Consider the following 23,671-nt stretch of genomic DNA (forward strand, 5'->3'; position numbering starts at 1 on the left):
GACTGCAAATATTTTTGCCTGAAGACAGAGCCAGTTATGATGTGGCTTGTGCTGGTCAGTGCTTATTTTGCTAGAGTTTGGCTGTCAGCAGTATCTGGTTACTGGCTACAAAAATAGTATAGAATCCTTTGGGATGATAGTACTGATTTAGAACTACGAAGACTCTGATTTCAAGGTTTAATGCATGTCTGAAACTGGAGGAAGTGCACCTGGTGGATAAGATGAACATCTGGTTCTGAGTTACTTGAGTGTGAAGGCATTATTTGCTTTGCCATATGCAACTTGTTTATTACAGATCTGGATTCCAAAATAGTTTCTTTCAACTAGGTTTTTCTCTCCTGGACTATTTTGATGATTTTTTAATAAAAAGTTTTAAATAAAGAAAACAATAAATTAATGTCTGACCTAAATCTGCCTTTTGCTTTTGAAGTCAAGTAGTCAGCCAGTAAAAACCTGCAAATAAGCTGGTATTGTACTCCAGCTTTCAGAACCAGAGGAATTTGCAAAAGGTTAAAGGTTGCAAATATAAAAGTGTTTGTTGCTAGACTGTATAGGTGGACTCTAAAGATTTTGGTGTTCTTTGAAATACCCGTGGAACTGCTCTTTGTATGACAAATCTTTTATGTTTTTCTTAGAAACAATGTGAGAGAAAAGCAAACACTCTAGAGATGGGGAAGAGAATACATGGGAAAATAACACATGTTCAGTTTGTAGTAGGGATTTTTTTTTGTTCCTGAGTGTTAGAAAACCACTTATAACTGTATCAAAATCTACCAATATTTCACAGTCCTGAATTTTTGCCTACTAATAATCACCAATTTATTCTTAATTCTTTACTGCTAGACACTGAAAATATATATATAGACAACATTACAACAGTCCTTATTGATTCTAATATCTTCAGTGTTTTGTTTTAGAGTCAGAAATGCAAGGGTTTTCATTTGTCACATCACCAGAGGAACATTTTTCCTTAACATGTTATACCTTTTCTCACTTTAATAGTGACATCTCATAGAACTGACAGATTTATAGTTACTGTTCAATCTCTACAGAAAAGTAGAATTTACACGAGTTTCCTATTTCTAATCCCTATTTGAGATAGCATTCTGTGTAGCATGCTTTCTTTTCCTTAGTAAATCCTGTTTAAAAGATTTGGCTGGTTTCAGAAATTAATTCTGCTCCATTGTTAACTTCACAATTCTTCATTTTCCTTTGCTGTAAATCTGACTTCTGAAAAAAATCTGTTGTTTTTCAGACAAAGGCAAAATAATGTATTTTTAAAAAAAATTTTGTGCATGGAACTTCATTCATACTATTACTCCTTCTTATAAAAATGGTGAAATTTGATTTTAATTAAGTTTTAGGGGAGTGAAATTTATTTAATTTAGGCTGCCTTTGTGTTAAACTGTGGTTCTTCAAAAGCACCAAAGAGGTCTATGTACTGATTGTAAGATTTAGGGACTGGGAGATCTGGATTCTTTCCCTGATGTTCCTTCATGTTTTCTCTGTGTGTCAAGTTGAAATCTTGCTTCCTTCTGCCTTTAGAAATGCTTACAAATTATGCCTGAAAATTGTGCTGATTTATAGACGATAGACAGTGCACAGAATGTTTAACTTCGGGTTTAGGTGTTTGAGTTCTGTGAGGCCTTGTGCTGTCCCCCTATAGGAAAACTGTTGTCTTTGAATATTCTTAACTGCCAGTACTTTCTGAAAATATAAAGACATTCTTTAGATACCAGGTGTTTTTCTGTTCATGATTGTGTTTTTCTACAGTTTAATTAGAGCTGAATTTTTAAACTGGCGTGGATTTATCAGTACAAGTGACCTTTTCTGCTGGTATCTTCAGGAGAACAAGGATGAAGAAACAGGTGTTGTGGCAGAAAGTTCAAAACAGAATAATTCAAAGTAGTTTCAAAGGCCAAGGGAAACATTAAGGTTACATTTCTGTGAGGAGTAGTCAGCTTGTGTAACTTTATGCAACTACAGCATAAAACTGTTGTGTGCACAGCATCTCAGCTAATCCTCTGCACTTTTTTGTTTGGTTTTTTTTTTTTTTTTTTTCAGATGTGGGCACTTCTGTGAGAAGTGTATTTCAACTTTGTAAGTCTGAGTAAAAATAGCTGCTTTACAGAGGTCAGAGCAGTCTGCCCTGCTATGCCTAGAACATTTCTTGGATATATTTGAAAGCAAAGAAGAGCACAACACTTTGGCTGTGTCTTTTATCACTTCAGATAATGTTTGAACTCGGTATGCTCAAACATAGAACAGTTTTGTTTGGAATAGGTTTTGTCCACACCTAGTTGCTTATAAGAGAGGCAGTTGCTAATTCACAGCGCAGCTCCACAGACTGCCAGCTCCTTACAGGGACTTGAGGCACCAGAAAGACATGCTGAATTTATCACATGCACTTTATATTACTTTCCTTTGAAAAGTGGAGCAGTCTATATTTACTGTTTATATTTACTAATTCTTGACGTCAGGTGGATGTTGATGTGTTGTTAACTCTGATGCTTGTGCTAAAGACAACAATTAGTGTAAATAATCATAACTCAAAATAGGAAGAAACAACATAATTAGGGAAAGACAGCATTGTAGTGTTACTTAAAAACTAAAGCACATCTGATAAGAATAAAAGTTGCAGTTTACAAAAGGATACTCCTGCCTTCTGTCTTATTTGCTCAAGTGAACTGTAATAGGAAGTGTGGAATATTATAGAAATCAATGTTTGTTCAATCCTTAAAGACCATTAGAATTATGAATGCCAAGCTTTTGTGGAATTATGGTAAGGAATAATTAGTTTGCCATTCCTGTGTCCTGCTTATAAGTCTGTGGTAAATGTCTTACTATGTATTTCTTTAGCCTTAATCCAAGAGAAAGTAAAGCAACTTCATATATAACCCAGTCTGGATGGGCACTGAAAATGTTAGATACTTAGAAATTCCAATACTTAAAAAAAAAATTTAACTAACATTGGTGTTGGTCTATAACAGAGGACACACTGAAGGGTAAGTGAAATGCAACGTTTCACATTGGATAAGATGAAGGGAAAATAAACTGTAAAGGGTATCCATGTATAATCTAGTTACATGGACTGGCAAAGCAGCACCAGCCCATTGATACTAATGTGGTGTTGATTGTGACTGTTTTGATGTAAAGTTGGGGATTTCCCTCTGTAAACCATCCTTTTTATAATAATCAATAAGTAAGATGCTGTGACTTTGCAATTTGTTTTCTCTTTTCAGAGTTGTGGGAGATTTGCACATTTTGTCCTAGTGTGTGTGAAAGACTGATTTATGCATAGTTATATGGATTGGGCATATGCAATTAAATGCATAACATAGATTTTAGAGCTTTTGTTTGGCTTTTTATTTTTTTGTTTTAATCTAAAACCAGTTGTAAGTAGCTCTTATCAATAGATAAATGCATCTTCCAGATGTATTGGTAGACTGTGGCTACCCTGTGCAGCAAAACATGAAAAAGAAGTAAAAATCCACATTAGAAATTTATATTTTAAACATCATCGGAAGATAAGTGTCAATTTCTTTTCAGCAGGCCTGCAGTTGAAATGAACTGCACTGATAAATTTTCAGAGTAGTTTACTAATTTCTGTTATTACTGCCTTACAAAGCAAGTACTGTCATATCTACTGCAATGAACTAGTATCTCTCCAGTCTTTTTTGTTTAAGTCTCCACAGTGTTTATGCCCATGTCTTGTACTACTGTTCCTGGATATTATAAATTTTGTCTTTAGCATTGTAAGGAAGGCACATTTCAGAAGGCAGTTACTGTATATATGCAGAATTACTCAATTAGGTATGACTAAGCCTAAATAAAGTGTCAGGTATTTCTGTCAATGATATGGCTCAGAAGCTACTTCAATGTAGGTTAAAAACAAACAAAAATGTGTAGTCTAGCTAAGGGCTTGGACTTGTGCTTTCATATTCCAAATGATGACACAGTGATACTTTGCTGTACTGTGGAAATGTGCTCTGACACATGGTCATCCATCACTATGAGTGATTATCCCATAATAAGAAGTACAGAGATTAATGTTTTATTACAGCAGGGTAGCTTTTACAATTACATATGTAATGAGAGAGGGAGCAGGGGGATTGCAAAGTCTCCATCTTTCTAAAACTAATATGGAACTCAAATGACCTAAAAATGAAGAACATTATGATCCTGGAAAAATTAGCTGGCTTAAGTTTCATTCTTCCCCCCATCATGGCTCATTACTGAGGAAAATCCTTTCCATTGCTATTTTGTACAAAATGATATTCAGCAAGAACAGAGAGTGCTCATATCTCCTAGATGACACTGAACCCTCCCAACAGCCATACAGAATAATTTTATCTCTGCAATGAAATGTCTGTAGTTCACACTAGGGTTCTTTCACTATGGTTTGTAGTAGTGAGGAAGCTCCTTTCAGTAGTTGGTTCTTTGTGTTCTTCACCTTAGAAATTACTGATAAGATAGGAAGAACAGCCTGCTTGATTCTGCTTTCTGTCCTGCTGTTGGGCTTTCTAAAATTCACAGCCATTATCTGGCTATATAGAAGGTAATTACTCCACAAGCCAATACTGTTTTCCTTAGCAATTTACAGTTATGAATGGTGGGAAAGTTTTTGATGTCATCTGTTCATTTCCTCAAATTGACTTGTACTGACTAGTTAAACCAGGTTTGACTTGAATACTGGGGAAGAGCAAGGTAAGGAAATCTACCCATAGTCATTCTATTTTGTTGTTTTCTTCTAATTCAACACCAGTTCTGGATATGATAAACAGAGCAAGTGATGTGTAGCCTTTAAAATCTGGTAACGGTCACTGAAAGCTACAAGATGAGAAGTATATACTTGATTAGCCTTGATTTAGTCAGTAACAGACTCATCAATTTCTCAAGATGCAACAAGACAACTAATGGCCTGCTACACATTCTCCAGCTGTCTCCTGAAATGTGAAGAGATCAATAGGCCTGCAAAGGGTCAGGGAGTGGGGCAGTTTAAAAAAACCAGACAAACCCAGGAACAACTCATATTGAAGAAGGGTCATGGAAAGGAGAGAGAAGATGATTACCCAGCCAGCATCACATCTTATCAGGGACACAACACTAATGCAGCTAATCTGTGTAAACCTATTATAGACAGCAACTAAAAATGGGGGGGAAGGCATGCTCCTGAAACCTGGGAGCAAGGAGAAATCCACCTGATTGTTAATTAAGTATGGATGGTATTTGCCAATGTCAGCACGTCGCAGTCAGTGGATAACTCAGCAGGTACCTTGCTGATTTTATAACTGGCATTTGGGAGGTGGGCACAGTGGCAGTAATGCTTCTCATGTCTGTTGTGTGTCACTGTATTGTTACTGTGCACTGTAATAGGAATATGATTTAGGGAACAGCCCTAAACTTATTGAAATTGACGGATATTTTGTTTATCTGCAACTGTGTGCTCAGGTTGAGTCCTTTAGTGTCCCGTTTTGTAAAACATTTCTTGAACTGTCTTCAAGCTTGTTGCTTTCCCCCACTGATCTGCTGTCAGGAGAAAATCAAACACAGCATCTGTTTCTCATTGACAGAATTAATAAAATAGAAGCAGACAGGATACAGAGCAAGTGTAATTTCTAAAACCAGCACTGCTGTTATGCATTTTTCTTCCCCAGCAATGGAAGAGACAAGTTTAACTTGATATCCTTCAACAGCTCTCAAGGTGAATTCCTTTAAGTAAAGCTGTCAATTTCATCATTACATCTCAAATTAATATCAGAAGTTCTAATGGAAATATACGTAGCTTCTGTTATCTATTCTCTCACTTTAAGGAGAAGGAAAGGAAAAAGAGTCTGATGGCAGAGTTGCTGGATTGATGTCACAATTACCTGTTCCACTTCAGGGACTTGCATACTTGGTTGCCTGCCTGCTGTTAAATGTAACTGGGAACTTTAAAGGGCTGTTAAATTCTGTGGAGGTGCTTGCAGGGTTATACCCTCATTTTTCTTCTGCTCACTGCTTTGCTCTATGATGGTTAAAACATTTAAGACCCTAGTTTGAACCATCTGTTAAATAGATTTAATATTAAATTTTGGAACTGACTGGATGCTCAAATCAGCAGATAATATTTTGAATGATATAGGAGCATATTCAGACCAAGAAGGAAGAAGCGCAGTAGAGAGTTAGAGGCTTTTGAGAATCTGTCTTTTAATTAAAAAACTTCCTCCCAAAAACCATAATAGGGAGAGTGGAAAATTAAATCAGCTCACGTTAGTGAGCTTACCACTAAATCAATTTTTTTGGCACCAGAACCAAACACTGTGGGAGATGGGTATGAAGCAATTTCCACTTGGAATTTTATTTGGGTAGAGAGTTTGAGATAATTATTACAAAATTACTGTGGATCTATAGGGGAATAAGTCCATAAAAACTTTAGATTTACTGCTTTTTTAATAATGTAATTACTGTCTTGCTATAATAAAATATATTAAAATATTGCTTAAAGTATATCTTGTTAACCTCTCAGCAATCCCAGACATTTTTAAGCAGTGAAATTAACATTTGTTTAGAGCAAATAAAATTTCAAGTTAGAAAGAGCTTATAGAGAGTTACAAGCTGTGCAGGATCATTTTTCATCCATTTTTTCTTTTTTACCACAGTAATTAGGCAAGTTGCCAGGCAGCACAATGGAAAAGACATTTTCTTTAGCAGAATATTTTTTTACAGGCACTGCTGGACACATACAGACATCTCCTGTGTTTTTGTTCCTGGTGATGCTCTCTCCCTGGTTGTATTTTCCATGGGAAAGACTTTAGGTCATTAATTAATTTTTTCCTAAGTTATCTATGTGGTTTGAGCCATGTCAGCTAGTAAGACAATTGTTCACACTGGCCAGAGTATTTCTGGGGATTTTTTGTCTTTGAGGTACCCTGAGGATACTTGATAGGGAGCAATGCTAACTAGGGTGCTGCACAAAGAACCTTCTGGAATAACACGTGCAGGAACTGTCCTGCAGGTTTTACAGCAATGCAAGACTCTAAGAATCCTCCTGCAGCTCAGCCACTCACCTCTGTAGCTCTCTCTGATTTCCAGCATGAGTCTATGTCAAGAAAAAAATACTTTACTGCAATGTTTTACATTGATTTTCTATCATTGTAGGACTGGCTGTGTTTTCAAGAATATTTTATTTGGCTGAAATATGGAGAGCCTTTTGCAGACGACCAAGCTGCAGAGAAGGTTTTTAATGTTCTGTCTCATTTAAAAGGCTGTAACATCATTTAACTTCTGTTATTGACCCATGGTACCTGAGATTTCCAAAGCCTTCAGTGTGATTTTATGGTATTTTTGATTTTATTGAAATCTAGCCTACATTTTTTTGTGGATTTGGTAGTGTCTGTTTTTCATTCTGCTATTGTAGTTCAGCTATTAGAGTATGAATAATCAAATCTGGAGTTGATTTTAAGAAAAATCAGACTCTCAGCATTAGCAATTCACTTAGTAGTTGGAGGTACATTTATTTTCCTTTAAATATTTTTTAAGCCTAAGTTTGAGTTTTCAGATATAAAATTGGAGTGGTTTGGAATTAAGTTGGTAATAAACAGTTTGAGTTTAATCAGTTTTCGTGGGTACCAAATGCATGACCTTGAAAAGATTTTGTATTGTAGGATTTCATCAGCACTAGTAAGCTATTTAGCAGAAACTCTTCTCTTCCAAAGTCTATTGTGAATTCAAAAGTCCTCTCCTCAGTGCTGTAAATATTTTTTTTAGTACAGTTCAGTAAGTTACTTAGCAAAAATATACCTCTTCTATTGCAGAGACAGCTGTCTTTTAATGTTTATTGTGCCTTATAATTGAGACTCCAGTCCCAATTGGTGTTCATGTAGCATTTTCAGGAGGATAAAACACAGAATACAAAGATTTGTCTTAGGTTTTAAAACTTCAAAGGCTTTTTGTGGGTTGAGCAAATTTTGTATTAGGTTTTAAGATTTTACAGGCTTGTTTTGAATGGAGCAAATTCTGCAACTAATTGCATCTAAAGAATCTGTGATTCTGGTTACTGAGAGAGCTCCTTCTTTACTTTCCATTTCTACAAGTGAAATGCAAACATTTTGTGTGATTGTTGCCATCTTCCAGAAAATCTGTGCTTCTTTTTGTTTGTGGGATGATTTGAGTGGTTTTGACCATTTTATATAAGCTTACAGCACTTGAAATCTTTTAGTCACAGCACAGTAATAAGTGCCTGTGGTAGACTTGATTTCTGTAGAGTCAGAATAATTGGAGTCTGAACAATGGATGTTGTGTGTATATGTGATTTGATGAACTAATACAATAAATAGTAATAATAATAGTTATATGCAAGCTGGTGCAGAACTTGGTCTTGCTGAACTACAGGGAATTAACTTGAGGATATAGAGTAGCCATTTTCCCGTGACTCTTAATTGCATATTCAGTTGATACTTCAACTAATACTCCTCCATTGCTTGACTGTGGGAGGGACATGGCCTCATAAAGAATCCACAAAATTAGTGACAAAATGGAACCACAGGGACAGGAATGCCTCCATTACAGAGGCTGTGCTTCTTCTGCCCTGTGCTTGCAACATGACCTCACCCCTTCTGTGAGCTGCATCTGAAAATGCTGCTGGGAGAGGATGGGGTCTGTAGTTCCAGACTGTTTTCACTCTCTTCATTTCTAATTATAGGCTAATTTCACCTGGTGCACTTAGACCTGGGAGAGTACAGTTAAATACAGGTTTTGTTCAAAGTTACTTTATTTCAAAATTTGCATTCTATACATGGGGTTTTTTTCATTAATTTTTTATATATATTAGAATTCAAAGAAACTGAGTGGGGAATTGAGGGCATTTTTGTATGCTAAAGAAAGTGATTTTAGTATTAATGTTTCTAAGCATAGGAAAAAATATCTACAGTTAAAAATTAACTGCATATAGAAAACTACATTTGAAGTTGCACGTAAAGAGGATATTTAAGGTTTTCTTCATGGAAAATACAGCACATCTTCCACTACTTAACTTCATGTGTATAATATACTGTTTTACGTGAAGGTCTCTGTTGGGGTGGAACAATTTCTCCTAGAATATACAAAGCTTAATATTATTGTCTGGCACACATCCTGCTGAAGGACCTGGGAAGTGTCAGAAGTTTGGTTACTCAGACTGAAATTTTTTCAGTTTCTTGCTTAGTTTGTAAGATCATATAGCACGTGCTCTACAGGCATGTCTGTGTATACTATATACCTGCTGACATTTTTTCTTGCAGAGTATCTACCTTCTTGATATAAAGTGATCATATTGACTACAGAAAAGTAAATTAAAAAATGGTTGTGAGCCATGTTACTGTATTGAAAATACTGCTATTTTGCAATCTAATCACAAAGGCTTTTCCTTACAAAAAAATAGGACTAATACTTGGATATTTGTTCCATCTTCATTCCTCCCTATCATTTTCCCATGTTTATATATGTGTTGCAGACCAAGTGTTGATTTTTAAAATCAACTTATGTGACCCTTTCATGGATGACATTCTCTTCCCTTAGACTGCACCTGGCAAATGGGGAAAATGGGTCACAACCACGGAAAACTGTTCATAGGCCCCAAATATCTAACTTGTACTTGTCTGGTTGGTAATTGGTTAGAAGCCAGTGTGGCACTGAATCTGAGCAGGAACTGCATCATTTTCTTCTGTGGTTCTTTCTAAGGAGCAGTCTGAGAACTGAGATACAGCAGCAGCTGCTGTCCCTGTGGCCCTCAACACTGATGGAAGCTGTTCACAGTTCCCTTCCATCTAAAAGAGATCAACTACTACATTCTGGTAACAACCTTTTAGCTTGTAGTGACAGCATGTGTAGAGATATTTCCTCTAAAAATTAATCCAAAATTGAAGTCCCTGTTGGGCAGCTGATGCTCTGAATCTTTGCTGTTTCTTTCCTCTTCTGCCCCTGGCTTTACAATGCTGCAGGGAAGGCTCAGAAGCTTGGTCATTTTCCAGCCAGTAGGATGAAGTAGCTGCACTGGAGCAGTTCCTTAGCTGTAGTTTCTGAGCCCAAGGTTGGTGTATTCTCTTATTGTACTGTATTAGCTGGAAGCTTTGTTCAGACTTAATACAAGCAGGAAGGACCTTCTCTATAAAGAGAAGCTGTTTCATTTTGTAACTTATAAAATAAGTTTTCTATCTATGTGAAATGCAATCATTTCCCAAAGCTGGCAGTCACCTTAAAAATTGCATACAAAGGCATTTTGTTATTTTAACTATGAAATACACAATTGGATTATTTCAGACACATTTGAACCAATTTAAAATAGAAAACTAATAAGTACTTTTCATTAAGTCTGTTGATATTTATTGACTGATAGCTATGTTTGAATACTTATATTTTTAAGGGGAAAAAATTCTTTCACGCTTTCATTTATTAAAAAAGAAGTTTAATAATCTTCATTTGTTTGACTCAGAGGTGGCTCTTTTTATTAGAGATTTGCTGTCTCATTTTTGAAAAGCCCATTGTTTGCTTCTGAAAGGTCCTTAATAGAGCTTTAACAGGAGACTAAATTTGAACAGCCAGAAATATCTGAATAAAAAGTTTGCTCATTCTCACTTTGGGTTGTTTAAATTTTGATCTTTAGAACTGCAAAAAGAAAGTTGAAGATGTCTCCACTCTGCCTCTGCTGCAACTTTAGCATTTGAATTTTTTCTCTACCAGCAAAATCTTGTATGTGCTATTGATTATCAACATAATCATTATTTGTTACTCTACACATCAAAATTTTACTTCTGAAATTAGATATTAGGAAATTTAATTTCTTTTTACTTGTTGGGAGAAAAAAGTTATACACTTAAATATTTTACACACAGTCTGTTCTAAAAATGTTTTAAGTACTAGATTGTTGTAATTCTTGCAATAACTTCTATTTGATTAAAATTATGTTGACTTATGCCTCAGTAACTTTGAGTTATATAAATCTAATTTCTGGTTAAGAAACAATAGTCTTACTTATGCAGAAACAAGAGAGGACTGAAAGAAAACTTGAAACATCAAGCACCAATCTTACATCCTGTTCAAGCAAGGGTTTTTTCACTCCTTTTCAAGGTCTTGTGTAACAGTGCATGAAGAACCAGGCCCAAGAAACAGGCTGAGTTAACTGAGTCTTTTTCCTGAGGAAACTGTACTTTTGTTTTATTCATAAATGTGAAAAAATGGATTAGCACATCAGGCCTAGCTAATATTTAAAGGAAGAGTTGCAAACACCCAAGTTCTATCCATGTTTCCTAGTTGGGGACCAGAAATTTGCCACTGCTTAGGAAATGTAATGTGCAGGGAGCTCGTATGCAGTAAAACAAACTGTAGGATTACATTTGTAACAATGTCACTAATTCCATGCAGCAGGAGAACGCAATTGTGTGCCTGATTGCACATGGGAAGTATAAATTAAAGCAAAGTCTACTGCTCCAAATGTTTGACTGTTCACCAGCTGATGGTGAGCAGGTGCTTTGTGGCCATGTCTCCCCAGCCTCTGCACAGCTGAGAAAAGCAGCAGTTGCCATTTCCCACCTCAATCCAGTTCCTGCTGAAGAATCTTGTAGGAAAGGAAATCGACCTTCTTGATGATTTTTTACATACATGGGTTATGTAGAAAATATGGATTAACTGAAAGCAAAATCATTTGCTGAATAGGATTTTTTTCCTGTTTTTCTCCTGCTTTAAGAAAAACCAATTTTGAGCCAAAATGATTGAAACTTTATATACTTTAATATTTTCAGAATTAAATATTTAGGGCATTCATTAAACATTTTTTTTTCAGTTATTTTCTGAAGAAAAGTTCTAAAATCAAAACACAATTATTCAAAATTACTGACTTTGAAATCAAATTGAGATAGAAGGGACAGAGATTTGAAAATTTTCTACTTCTAAGGAAATATTTCAGTATTTTAGACCTTTGGCTGTCCTGAGAAAATAATTCCATAGAGAGATTTTCACAGGAGGTCACAGAATAGAATCTTGCATATTTTGGACTTCTTTTAAAACCTACACTCAAATGTATTTCCAGATGACTGTGTAGCCATGACAAAGGTGAGATCAATATCTGCTGAACATATGTAAATTCTGATTGTGATCAATTTATTAGTAATTAGATCTTATAGACTGTAATAATTTTGGCCAGAATTGTTGAATCACTTTCTTGGTGCTTTTTTCACTTCATGCTGTCTTCTGAAATCTACAGCAGGGTGGGGTCTTTTGGGGGGAAGGATATGTGTGTTTGCTTTCTTTAAGAAATGCTGTCTTTTTACAAATTTTTAATTATTTTTTGCATTTAATTTCTCCTACAGCTTTCTTCTTTCTGTATTGGGTACTTTTCCTTTTTTTTTTGTTGTATTTTGGCCTAATTTATTTTCTTCCTGTTTGTTTTGGTCATAATTTTGCTGTTGAAGCTTTCCAAAGATCTTTACAATAGGCTCACAATTTTAAAGTATTTTTTGTGTTTGGAAACCATAATATTTGTGTATAGGGGATCTTTTCACCTTTTGAAAGTTCACAGACATTGTGGGCCTGGGTTATCAATACTCAGCTCAGCCATACTCACAGTAAAATGTTAAAATTGTATTTGCAGGTGTTGCTTGCATAAAGCCAAATGTAATTACTAGAGAAGTCAGCAGGAAATGGAATTCACTTGTGCATGTACCAAGTTCAAACTGCCTGCAGTGATGAGCAGCAGGACTCCTGTATGTCCAACTGCTCCCCTGCAGAAAGTCTTAGAATGGTTCCAGAACCTGTCAGCAAAAGTTTGTCCCATTATTGCAAAGGTTGAACTTGTCCCATGTAGAAAAGTCCTTAAATCATGGCTGGTAGTCCCAAGTTTCCTACTCTCTTTAAAGTCAGATTTGACCAAAATATTAGCTACCAGTATGGCTTTTTCCTTTGCTTAACCACAGGGTACAAATCTCAGGTTTTTAACTGCTGCTAATCTGTTGCTGAATCCCACTGAGGAGAAAAGGTTGCTGCATAATGATTTCCAAATAGTTCTTTGAAATTAGAAAGCAATATTTTTATTGGGAAATTATACAAAGTTTTTCTTGTTCTTCTTCTAATATTTGAAAGGTTTGTACTAGAAATATTTTTGTGGAGCATTAGTTTGTCATGCTGCAGTAGTCTTCAGGCAGAAATTATGTTCAGGGACCATTAGCTTACTCATGTTTTGTGAGGAAACACTAAACTATTGGGGTTGAGAAAGTCACTTGGTTTTATTTTATTTTACAAATCTCAAGAATTCGGTAATGGAATGCATTCTGGAATGTTTACACCAAGTAGCTGTGTAATCTTGATAAAAGTATGTTGCTGGGAGGATGTTTTTTCTTTTCAAGAAAGCTGTTTATAGCTCTTGAGTCTAGAAAGATTGGTGCATAAAAATTGACTTGTGTAAGCAGAGATGGTTATTTATAGGATAAAATGTGTGTTAGTAGCATTGCAGAAGTTTTTCCTTTCTTAAAGTCTTATATAGTCACGTTACTATTGTGTGTTCATAATCATTTATATTTAATCTTTCTTCCATTAACAGCTGAGTACAGAACTATTCTCACATTTGTTGTGCTGGTATTGCACACCAGGACCTGGTGTGAATATTCACCTGTGTGATTCCTGTTGATGTTAACAGAGTAACAGAGCAAACTTTTTTAGGACCCAGATTTTCAGTCCAGGGAAGTGAGGAATATGTGCTCCTGACAGACAGGTCTAGGAGGGTGCTGCCTTCTGATGTGGCCAGCACTGGTGGAGTTGCAGGGACTCTCTCCACGAGGACAGCAGGATGTGGCTGCAGTCAGGGTCTCTGCAAAACTGCAGTAATTCTCTGTCACCAGGATGAGGGGATGTGCTGCAGTCTGCTGCTGAGAGAGGAGGGTGCTGAGCACAGTGCTAGAAATACCCATATCTGGCTGCTGAATGGGGGAAAGAGACATGCATGGAGTTTAAAAAAAAAAAAATCCTGAAACTTCTGATATTAAACATTGTTTAGGAATATGCATATTGAATAGGCTTTGTTTATTTGTGAGATACAAATATTGTAAAAAATGAAGATTTTAAGCCTTTGGGAAGTCAACGTGTTCAGATATCTGTGGATTTAAAACACATCTGCTGTTAACTTTTTTCTGTGTTTCACAAAATGTTGAATCAGTAAGTGCCTCTGAAAACTGATGTGGAGAATATGTCTTTCTGTCTGGCTGATTCAGAATGAAGTAGTTCAGAAGCACAATGAAAAGCAGTCATTGTTTTGTCTTATCACTTTTGTGCCATATGTTCATTTACTCAGCTGAAATGGTGACTGGATAAGAATATCCAGTCTTCTCTACAGGATTGTCTGGAACTGTGTAAAGGGTTTCTGACAGGTGTTTGTAGCAACGGTTGAACTTGGAACTCGGTTATACACTTCATGTTGCTTTTGTGACTTTTTTGCAAGAAATTTCCAAAATGATTGGAGCATATTTTGCTTCAGAAATGTTGATTGTAAAGCCTTGATTACTGCGGTGCATGAGGTTCTCAGTAATTCCAAATGGGTTTTGTGGAACCTGATGGTAGAACAAAACCATAGAGCTAAATGTCAGGAATGAGGCACTGATATAAAGTAAAACCTTTCATTACCTGATTACCAAAACCAGCTCTAATGACCATGTTTTGGCACATATCCTTCTCATGCTTTGCTTAGCAAAGATAAATATGTACAACTCTGAAAATGCCATTGTTACACAATTCTTTTTCAGCAAAAATCTGCTGTGTTTCCCTTGAAGTTTCCTCTTCAACAGGTATTGCTGAAATTTATGAGAGAATAGTAAATATGTCTCCTGTGAATGATATCAAGGCAAGCATACTGGTGGTAAAAATGTATTTTTTGGATGAGGTTTTTCATTATTGTTATTTTATATGCTAGTTTTAAGTCTATTGTAAGTGGAAAATGCTGAAGTGTGGAACTTCTCCATTGTGGCAGAAATTAGTGGTAGGGCTGAGTGATGCAGTTGGAAGTACAAAACAAATGTAATGCAATTTATTTGGCTTTGGTGACTTGCACTTCTCAGGAAAATATGAGGCGTCTATTATGTGTGACAAATGTGCTGGTGAAGCCAGGCTTGGAAACATAGCTTTTGATTACTACAGGGAATACTGTACTTGATTTGTTGGGCAAGGTTTGCCAAGAGCATAATGAAAATTGCTTTGTCATTTAATAGATGCTTAAAAGATGCAGTGAGCTTGGCTGAGATGTGAGGGATCTCTGTTAAGGAAGTGGTTACTGAAAACCCCAGTGATGCTAGACTGCTAATACCATCTGCCCCTTTGTCTTCTGATTGTCTTATTTGCAAGATTTCTGTTTGTGTAGTTTTAGTGCTTGAATGTGCAGGATCTTGTAGCTATAACAGTGTTTTACAATATGGGTGGGGAAATTATTCATGTACCATTTGTCACCTGACTGTACAGCATGACAAAATGTGATTTTTACTATTTTTTTTTAGTGCAGATAGTAGTAGAACTGGCTTGTGGAACATTTGATATATATTTACCAACTGGTATGCCTAAATCAATGACAGAATTCTCTGCTTATATGCATCCCTTCTGAAGGCTGCACAATTCCAAGGCATGTAATGCTTGACCAACTGGTGAGACATACATGCAGGGGATATTTATTAACTTTTGTAAGGAAAATTCTGAGGCTTGGTACTAGATTTTTTTCAAACATTGTTGCTTGTTCTTATTTACAGCACACTCTATAGTGTGCATGGCAGTTACCTGTGTTTTTTCTAATAGCATCTGATACACTGTTATGAAGATGCTGCTCAGGAGCCCAAATACTAACAGCCACCCCTAAAAGGTCACCTCTTTTTCTTTACTTAAACCTATGTATTTTTTGTTGGTTTCCTAGGAGGGAATTCTCTCATTGCAGTTCTAAAATACATTAAGGTTTGTATATTGGTTTCAGTTTAAAAGGGAAGAGCAATAATAGAAGGGAAGAGGGAATTTTTGAAGTCTAAATAACTGTCTGTAAAAAGACTGTTGGATTTCTAAAAGAATGGCAGGCAGAGAGGTCAAAAATAATAAATAACAGACTTAATAAAATATGTAATTAAACAAGATTAAAGCAATAAAATATCTAATGCAAAGGACTGGTGATTTCTTTTAGTCATGTTGGCAGTAATAACAAATATCTCATGGGAAGTCTTGGTCAGTTTTAGACATTGACATATACTGCTGTTCTTTAGACAGAATTTGCCGGGTACAGAGAATAAATTAGATTATTTCTGTAAGCTTAGAGGTTTACTAATATGTAAATCACTATACATATTCTGAGTGATTTCACATCTACAATTCTGTGAAGTGTTAGAATTCTCCAGTGTGAAGAATGAACAAATAAAGTCAGCATTTGTTCCTGAGTGAAAATCACTCTCTCTGTTCTCCAAGTGGCTGATGGGCTGATTAAACTGGTATGGGCTATCAACTCTCACAACAAATATTCTTCTTTGGAGCAAAAAGGAGAAAACACCAGGTGCAGGAGAAAATAGGGTTCTCTTCTTGCTGTGACGGTTAAGTAATGAATGATGACAGACACAGAAACTCAGATACAAAAGTGCCATTGCACCTGTTGCTCTCCTGCTGTGGTATTTCAATGGTAGAAACACCTTCTAGAAGTGTTTGAGAATAATTTTGGAGCCATGTGTTTGCCTTGCTATCTCAGGATCCCCCTGTATTTACTGTGGCACTTTGTTGTCCATTTTCGGGGATGGACTTCCTGGGAATTCTATTTGAGTCAGTGAAGTAAATTCTGGAAAAGAGAAGCCCTTTCCAGCATCTTGTACCCGACCTTTCAGAAGCTGAGATTCCAATTTCCTGATCCAGATGATTGAGGAAATAGAATAAGTCTTTACAGAATCTTTACAGATGCAAACAGTTCATTAATAATTCAAATTGCCTGAATTAAGACAGTCATTCCATTCTTTATTTGGTGTCTGAATTAGTGTAATCCTATTTCCTTTATTTCCTGTACTGCCTTTACCAAATCTTATTTTGATATAGCATATGATTAGGCCATGCTATGAAATAACATGTTGTAAAGGGTTCTATTGAATGACTTTGGTCATAATAATTTGAGCAGTGATGACTGGAATGTATTTGAAAAGAAATCTTTACATATGAGACCCAGAACAAATAGCTTGGAGCATTATATAATTATGTGCACTCATCTGCAGTTACATCTCAGGGTGCCAATCTGATCTAACAGTAAATTGGATGAGAATTTCCAGACATAACTAGGTCTTCTCTTCAGTATATTCTATATATCTGGTTTTCTGTCATTTTGGTGCTGTTTAAATATTAGCTGTTTTAGCATTCAGTTTTAAAATTGTTCATGGTTGTTTTGTCTTAAAAATTAGTAAAGTTATTATTGTTGCAAATGAGCAGCCCTTTCACTATTAGGTGTTTTGAAATTAATCTTGCACTTCTGTTTTGGGCACTAAAGGTGTCCTCTCTCTCACACACAGAGGGGTGGGAGAATCCTTAAAAATGCTAAGTTACAAAAGGAAGTAGGTGATCCTATGAATTTAATTTAAATAAAATTTAATAAAATAAAATAAAAATTTAAAGGTGTTTCTTGGCCAAGGGGAACATTATGGAAATGAGTGGTAACACTTAAACTTTATGGGAAAAAAAATTCTAATTTTTTTAAACTCTCACTGTCCATATAAGAAATGTTAAGTTTAGATGGCAAGTCCATTCCAAAGCTGCTGTACAGAACTCTGTGTCAGTCAGCCAGAAATGCTGGTTAGCCCAGGCTGTCAAGCCTGGATTCTCACACTACAAGAAATAACAGAGCCCTGCAGAGGGAAGCTTATGAAGCTGAACTGAGCTCAAGTGGAGGTGAGATGCTCTATTGTTCAATCAAGAGGAAAAGCTCTTAAATACTTATCTGAGTTCCTGATTGTTTTTTGGCCATACCTGCTTAATCATTTTGCTGCCAATAACCTTTACTAGTGAAAACTGGGCTCTCCAGAAAAGTAGGGATTGTAGGTACTAATCAGAGCAGGTTTGCATTTTTTTTTTTTCTAATAGTAAAAATGTTAATGAACCAAGCTGCTTCAGTTCTTCATCTTGTAAACATTTCTTTGAAACATAGATAACTCCTCTCTCTTCTAGCTTGTTTTAATAAAGGGATTTTCTTTGAGAGGGAAAGAGATGCCTGATTTAAAGTATTTACCTTTCTAACAGAGAGGCTCTGTAATGCTGGGCTGTAGAATTGACTTGCAGTTGGTTGCACTTTGGATTCTACAGAACGGAATGGTAAAGTAACAGTGTAACATGAAGAGTCCAGATCACCCCCTCTCACACCTGTGGCCATTAGAAATGCCAGTTCTGCAAACACCAGGCACACAGCTCTGTGAGGGACAAGGCTTCCTGGCTTCTTTCGTCAGGTACCAGTTGTTAGGTTATGTGAACATGAATACAGAAGGATTTCCACATCCAGCAGTCCCACTGATGATGGTCAAAGCATTTTGAATGCTTTTGTGAAAGGTGAGCTTTGTTGGTGGGAAGAAAGAAAGGGCAGTGGTTTTAGAGATCTAATGTTAGGGGAGGTGAAGTGGAAGAACTGAGACGTGGGAGGGATCTTACAAGCAGCCAAGACACTTCTGTTAATTATATTGCTTTTTAATTTTTTTTTTTTCTAAAAGCTCTAAGGAACTGGAAAAGAATGAACTTGAGATTTGATTAATGGTTGCCTAGACTGCAGTTTGAAAGAAATGGATAGAGTACTTTGGAAATAGATTTGACTTTTCAAAAAGAAAGATAATCTGTTATTGCTCTATTTCTTACATCATCGTCTGGCAAATGAGATACACTTTGAAAGAACAAAACATAGCTGAGATACCAATGTGACAGCATAACTAACTCACATTCACAGAAACTTCCAGAAGGCATCAGAATCACGTTCCCTGTTTGTTTCTGCAAGAAGAGATCACACCACTCCTACATGTGTAGAGAGGCATTGCGTATTATAGGTGCATGCAGTGCCTGGAGTGTTGTTCTGTTCAAAAATAAACATTTCCTAAGCACTGAGTAAACTCCTGCATGTATAAAAGAGAAAGTTACATAAACCTTTAGATTGACAAGAGTACTTAATTCACTCAGTATTTGTCATGGGATATATCACAGGCCCTGGGCATCCCCTTAGCATGTCCACTACAAGCAGTGTCTAATGAATTCATAAGTTATTTGTTATGCACCACGTGCCTTTGACTGTCAGTCTATATTGTGCAATGGAATAGAGAAAAGAGCTGCACTAATAGGAAATCATTCACTTGGTCATTAAGGCAATCCTGGAGACACTTACAGACAAGGTTAATCTGCATGCATTGTGATTTTGACTTTTTTCTGATAGTCTTCCAATAGTTAGTGTTTTGTTACTCTGCAAGTTATTCTTCTGAGATTAAAAAAAATGGAAGTATGAGGCGCTCTTTTCTTTGTTTTAAATTTTAGACTGCCATTTTTCCTGTATATAAAATTTGATCTACTAAGATCATGACTGTTATTATGATGACTTTTTAAAGACTTTTTCCAATTCTGACCATTCTGCTTTTCTACTGAAAATGATAATGAAGATATCAGAGTGAAAATTGCATCTAGTCCTTAACATGACTCTAATCAGATTGAACAGGTTGTTGATGTATATTTTTTCATGACATTGTTTTGAGGAGTATAGACATGTATAACTTCTTTATATGGCTTTTGGGTTTCTTTGTTTGTTTGTTTGTTGTAGTTTTTGTTGGTTTTTGTTGTTGTTGTTGTTTGTTCGTTTTCAATCCAAGTTGTGCTTCTGCTCTTTCCCCATGTAGGATTGTTGTATTTTCAGACAAACCCCCTCTTTTTTTTTTTTTTCCCCCAAATCACTAGTGCTATCAGTCTAAATTTACCTGATCCTGAAGCTAACAAAAAACTCATATGACTGCTAATAGGAAAAAAAAGAAAGACATAGAGCCTGCAGTTACCATGCCAACACTGTTCCCTGGGGTGCAGCAACACAGAGATGGATGCTGTGAAATTAAGATCTGTGTGATAGGTAGGAGGTACCTGTGCATGTGACTGTTCACTACTTGGAGCTTTCATGTACATTGTATTTTACCATTTGTATTTTTAATGGTATGCACTAATCTGGTCTTTATGTTGTTCCCTTCACTCTCTGTGTGCACATTGCAGTTTCCTATTTTTGTGGAATGAGAGAATTTGGTGTTTCAAAACATATAGTGTATATAGTAAGAGTAATGAAAAATGAAAAATAAAATCGGTAAGATTTGATGAAGAAAGAATGGCTTCTGGCTTGAATTCTATCTAGAATTTAATTGTTTCTGTAAAGCAGTTGGAGTGCTACTATACTCTCACCTCACACATGCACAGTCTGTTTGTGGGGGCAATATGGGGATAAGCAAAATGCTTCACAAGAGATCCACTAACAAAACTCACACATGAGACTGGTGCAAGACAAAATTTACTTTGTATTTCTCTGCTTATATGTGATTTTTCCATATTTGCTTACAGCTGATCTTCAGGTATTTGTTAAATATCAAAGACAAACCTCCTTTTTCTTAATGTACTTGATGTGTTTACCTAAGGCTGCATGATTCTATGAAGTTACAGCTTATTCCTCACTGCATAAATACTCCTTCCTTAGATTCAAGAAAAGGGCTCTGATCCACATTCTCTCTCCCATTCTGTGCTTTGTAGGTTGATGGGATGACAAGGGATTAGGGAGTATAATTCTTAGTCAATATTTAAGATGGTCATAAATCAATAGGACTTTAATTTGAATTGTATGTTACAATTCTACAATATTGTCCCATTTGAATGTTTTGATTCAGTGACTGCTTTGAAAAGCCCTTTTTTAATACCTTCACACTACAGTTCTTGAAGCAAAACCTCTCTGAGTTACACACCTCAATTTGTTTTCTTTTTTTTCCTGCTGCTTTATTTGTTTCTCAATCCTCCACTCACAAATACAGGCAAAGCAGAGGCAGAGCTGTTTATAACATGGTGAGCTTGCCAGGTTAGTTTACTTGAAGTTTTTTTGAAGACTGTGGATTGGTTATGTAAGTAGAAATTCTGTGGGATATTTTACTGACACTTTTTCAAGTCTCTGAGAGGTTACTTTGTGCACTAGAAATGCCAGTCTTGAAGACTGAGACCAAAAGCAGCAGAAAGCTCATCAGCTCCTAAATTTAAAGTCTGTTTAGATTTTTTGTGGGTCATATTAAAGATAACAGTCTTTAACTTGATAGCAGCTAATTAAAAATATTTAAATTGCAATGTTTTTGCATACTGATTTTTGCTGAGGTCACAAAGCAACAAAGTGATATTCATGGTAACTGCACTTATATAATGTCCCAATGAGGTTTCCTTCCTTCCAGGCCACAGCTACACAAGAAATGCTCAGCACAGCTGCAAGTGCACTTTGTCAGTGTTAATAATTAACATTCAAAAAGCAGCTGAAACAAGAACTCAGCCAGAAAGGTAACTAAATCTATTACTCTTAGTTATGTGGAAGTATAAAAGGGATTAATATATGTTGCAATGACATTTTAAAAGCTGGTCTGCTGGATGGAAACTTACCAAACCAAAATATGTGGTTTGTGGTTTGGATCTACTGGGTGCAGCTATGTATACTGGGGACTTAGAAATTAAAACTAAAAAATAACTGAGATATTAATGCATCTGAGTCCTGTCAACCAGTGGTTCCTTCTTGGAGGGTTTTTTTGAAGTGGCAGCTAAAGCATCACATATTGAAACCTTTCTATTGAACCAGGCTCAATGAAGCTGTTCTGGACATCTGCAAGCTTCATGTTCATGAGGCTGAAGTATAGAAAGGTGGATGAGAGCAGAAAATCTAATTAGGAGCTGCTGCATAACAGCTGTTACATCAAAACATAGCGCAGATACAGGGAAAATACGCAGATGAGGGACACTGATTTTGTATGATAAATGTATATTTTGTGTGTGATGCACATAATAGCCTGTCTTGGATATATGTCTACAGTCTGTCTTGGGTTGCCTCATTTGCACAGTAAACTGCTTCCCTGTGACTCCATATGAAGAAGGAATTCCTTGAGCAATTGAGGCTAGCTCCTTATTTGTCTACAAAATTTGACTGTGAAAGCCATGGGAGTTGTAATTCTGACTTAACAAAGATTTTCATAGCCTCAATCCTTTCCTGTAAAACCTTATGAGTTAATTAAGCTGAGGAGAAGGGTCTGGAGTTATAAGTTACTAAAATTCACTCTTTTCATGTTTTTAAAAAATTCCCTTGAACAGGTTATATTTATTAGGTTGTAGCCTGTAGGGGTTGTGTATTGATCAATGTATAAAAGTGATGAATTTTTCCCTTGAAAATATCCATAATCATGTATCAACTTAGCAGATTTTTTCTTGTAAGCAAAAAAGCCTTTATCTCTAGTCTTACATCCTCAGTTTTGGATTTCTCTTGGTCTTTTAGCAACTGAATTGCATAATGCCAAATTCTCCAGCTGGAACTGGAGTGAAACTCCTGTTGCCACACAGAATGACCATTTGACATTATTCTTAAATGCCTACTGATACCGTATTAGAAATAACTGTTATGATGTTTGTGACCCAGCTTGGAGGAAAACTGTTTTTCAAAAAAACTTTCATTTGCTCATATTAGCTAATGAACTAAGAAGGCCTCAAATGTAACACATTTGTAAAACAATATTGATAAATTTACTTTCTGTAGAGAGTAATGCCACTTTGCAGCTATGTTAATAGGAAGAGCCAGAACATGGCAGCTACGTGAGTCCTGAAATTTAAATGAAATTTTTAGCCCTAACTAGTGGTTAAAGCAAAGGGTTTTGATTGTGAATCACAGAAAATCAGCTCACAGAGGATACTTTAATCATGCATTGTCAGGCAGAGCATCTGGAAACATGATTTAAGTGCTAATTCTAAGTATGGCATCTACCTACCTTGCACTGCACAGGAGATGAGCTTGGTATGCTGATGCAGAAGTGAGGCCATGCCTCTGGATTAAACCCATCAGCCTGTCTGACTGAGGAAGTTACCCACCTGACTGAAAGTGTGCCTCATGAATGTTAACTCCCACTGCACTGGGAAAATACAGAGCAGATTACAACATCTAGTTAATAAACAGATGCCTTCTCTTTAGCATGCGTTACCCCTTATCCACTCCCGTTTTTTTAGGAATGTTTTCACAAGATTGGCACTTGACTTCTCCTGTAGTGGATTAGTTTGTCACACAAAGAGCAGAAGCCTGGGGTTTGCAGCTTGGTTGTGGTGTGTGCTCATGTGCTAATCTTCGTCTGCTGAGCAGCTTTCTGCAGGCTTCAGTCCTGAAAGAGGGACTTAAAATGGAGACTGTGTGCTCCCAAATAAGCCTTGATTTGCAGAGCGAAAGGGAAAATCACAGTCAAAGACTGGGCTAAAAAGGAGCTGGGCACAGCTGATCCTAATCCAGGGCTGGCAGCAGGGATTATAGTACAGATATTACCAGCTCTATGACACTGGCAGTGGGGGTCTCTCCCAGGAATCTCTTTGAGTATTTGGTCAGTGCAGCAGAATTGTGTGATTAGGACTTCCCAAGATGGTAGTGAAGTCTGTTGAGTATCCCCATGCAATTCTAAAATCCAAG

At 36.3% G+C, this 23,671-nt stretch overlaps 1 protein-coding gene across 2 annotated transcripts in view; it reads left to right on the forward strand.

Annotated features, from left to right (window-relative positions):
- Positions 1 to 23,671, forward strand: part of SMPD3 (sphingomyelin phosphodiesterase 3) — a 102,044-nt gene that overhangs the window by 20,350 nt on the left and 58,023 nt on the right. The window contains exons 1-2 of one of the 2 annotated variants that reach the window (XM_053987214.1): positions 6,237 to 6,313; positions 9,700 to 9,812. The exons of the other annotated variant lie outside the window; for it this stretch is intronic. The gene's annotated coding sequence lies outside the window, so the exon portion shown is untranslated. Of the gene's footprint in view, positions 1 to 6,236; positions 6,314 to 9,699; positions 9,813 to 23,671 lie in introns of those variants that run through there. 2 annotated transcript variants of the gene reach the window in all.

The sequence above is a fragment of the Vidua macroura genome, chromosome 11 (assembly GCF_024509145.1).
Source record: "Vidua macroura isolate BioBank_ID:100142 chromosome 11, ASM2450914v1, whole genome shotgun sequence".
Lineage (NCBI taxonomy): Eukaryota > Metazoa > Chordata > Aves > Passeriformes > Viduidae > Vidua > Vidua macroura.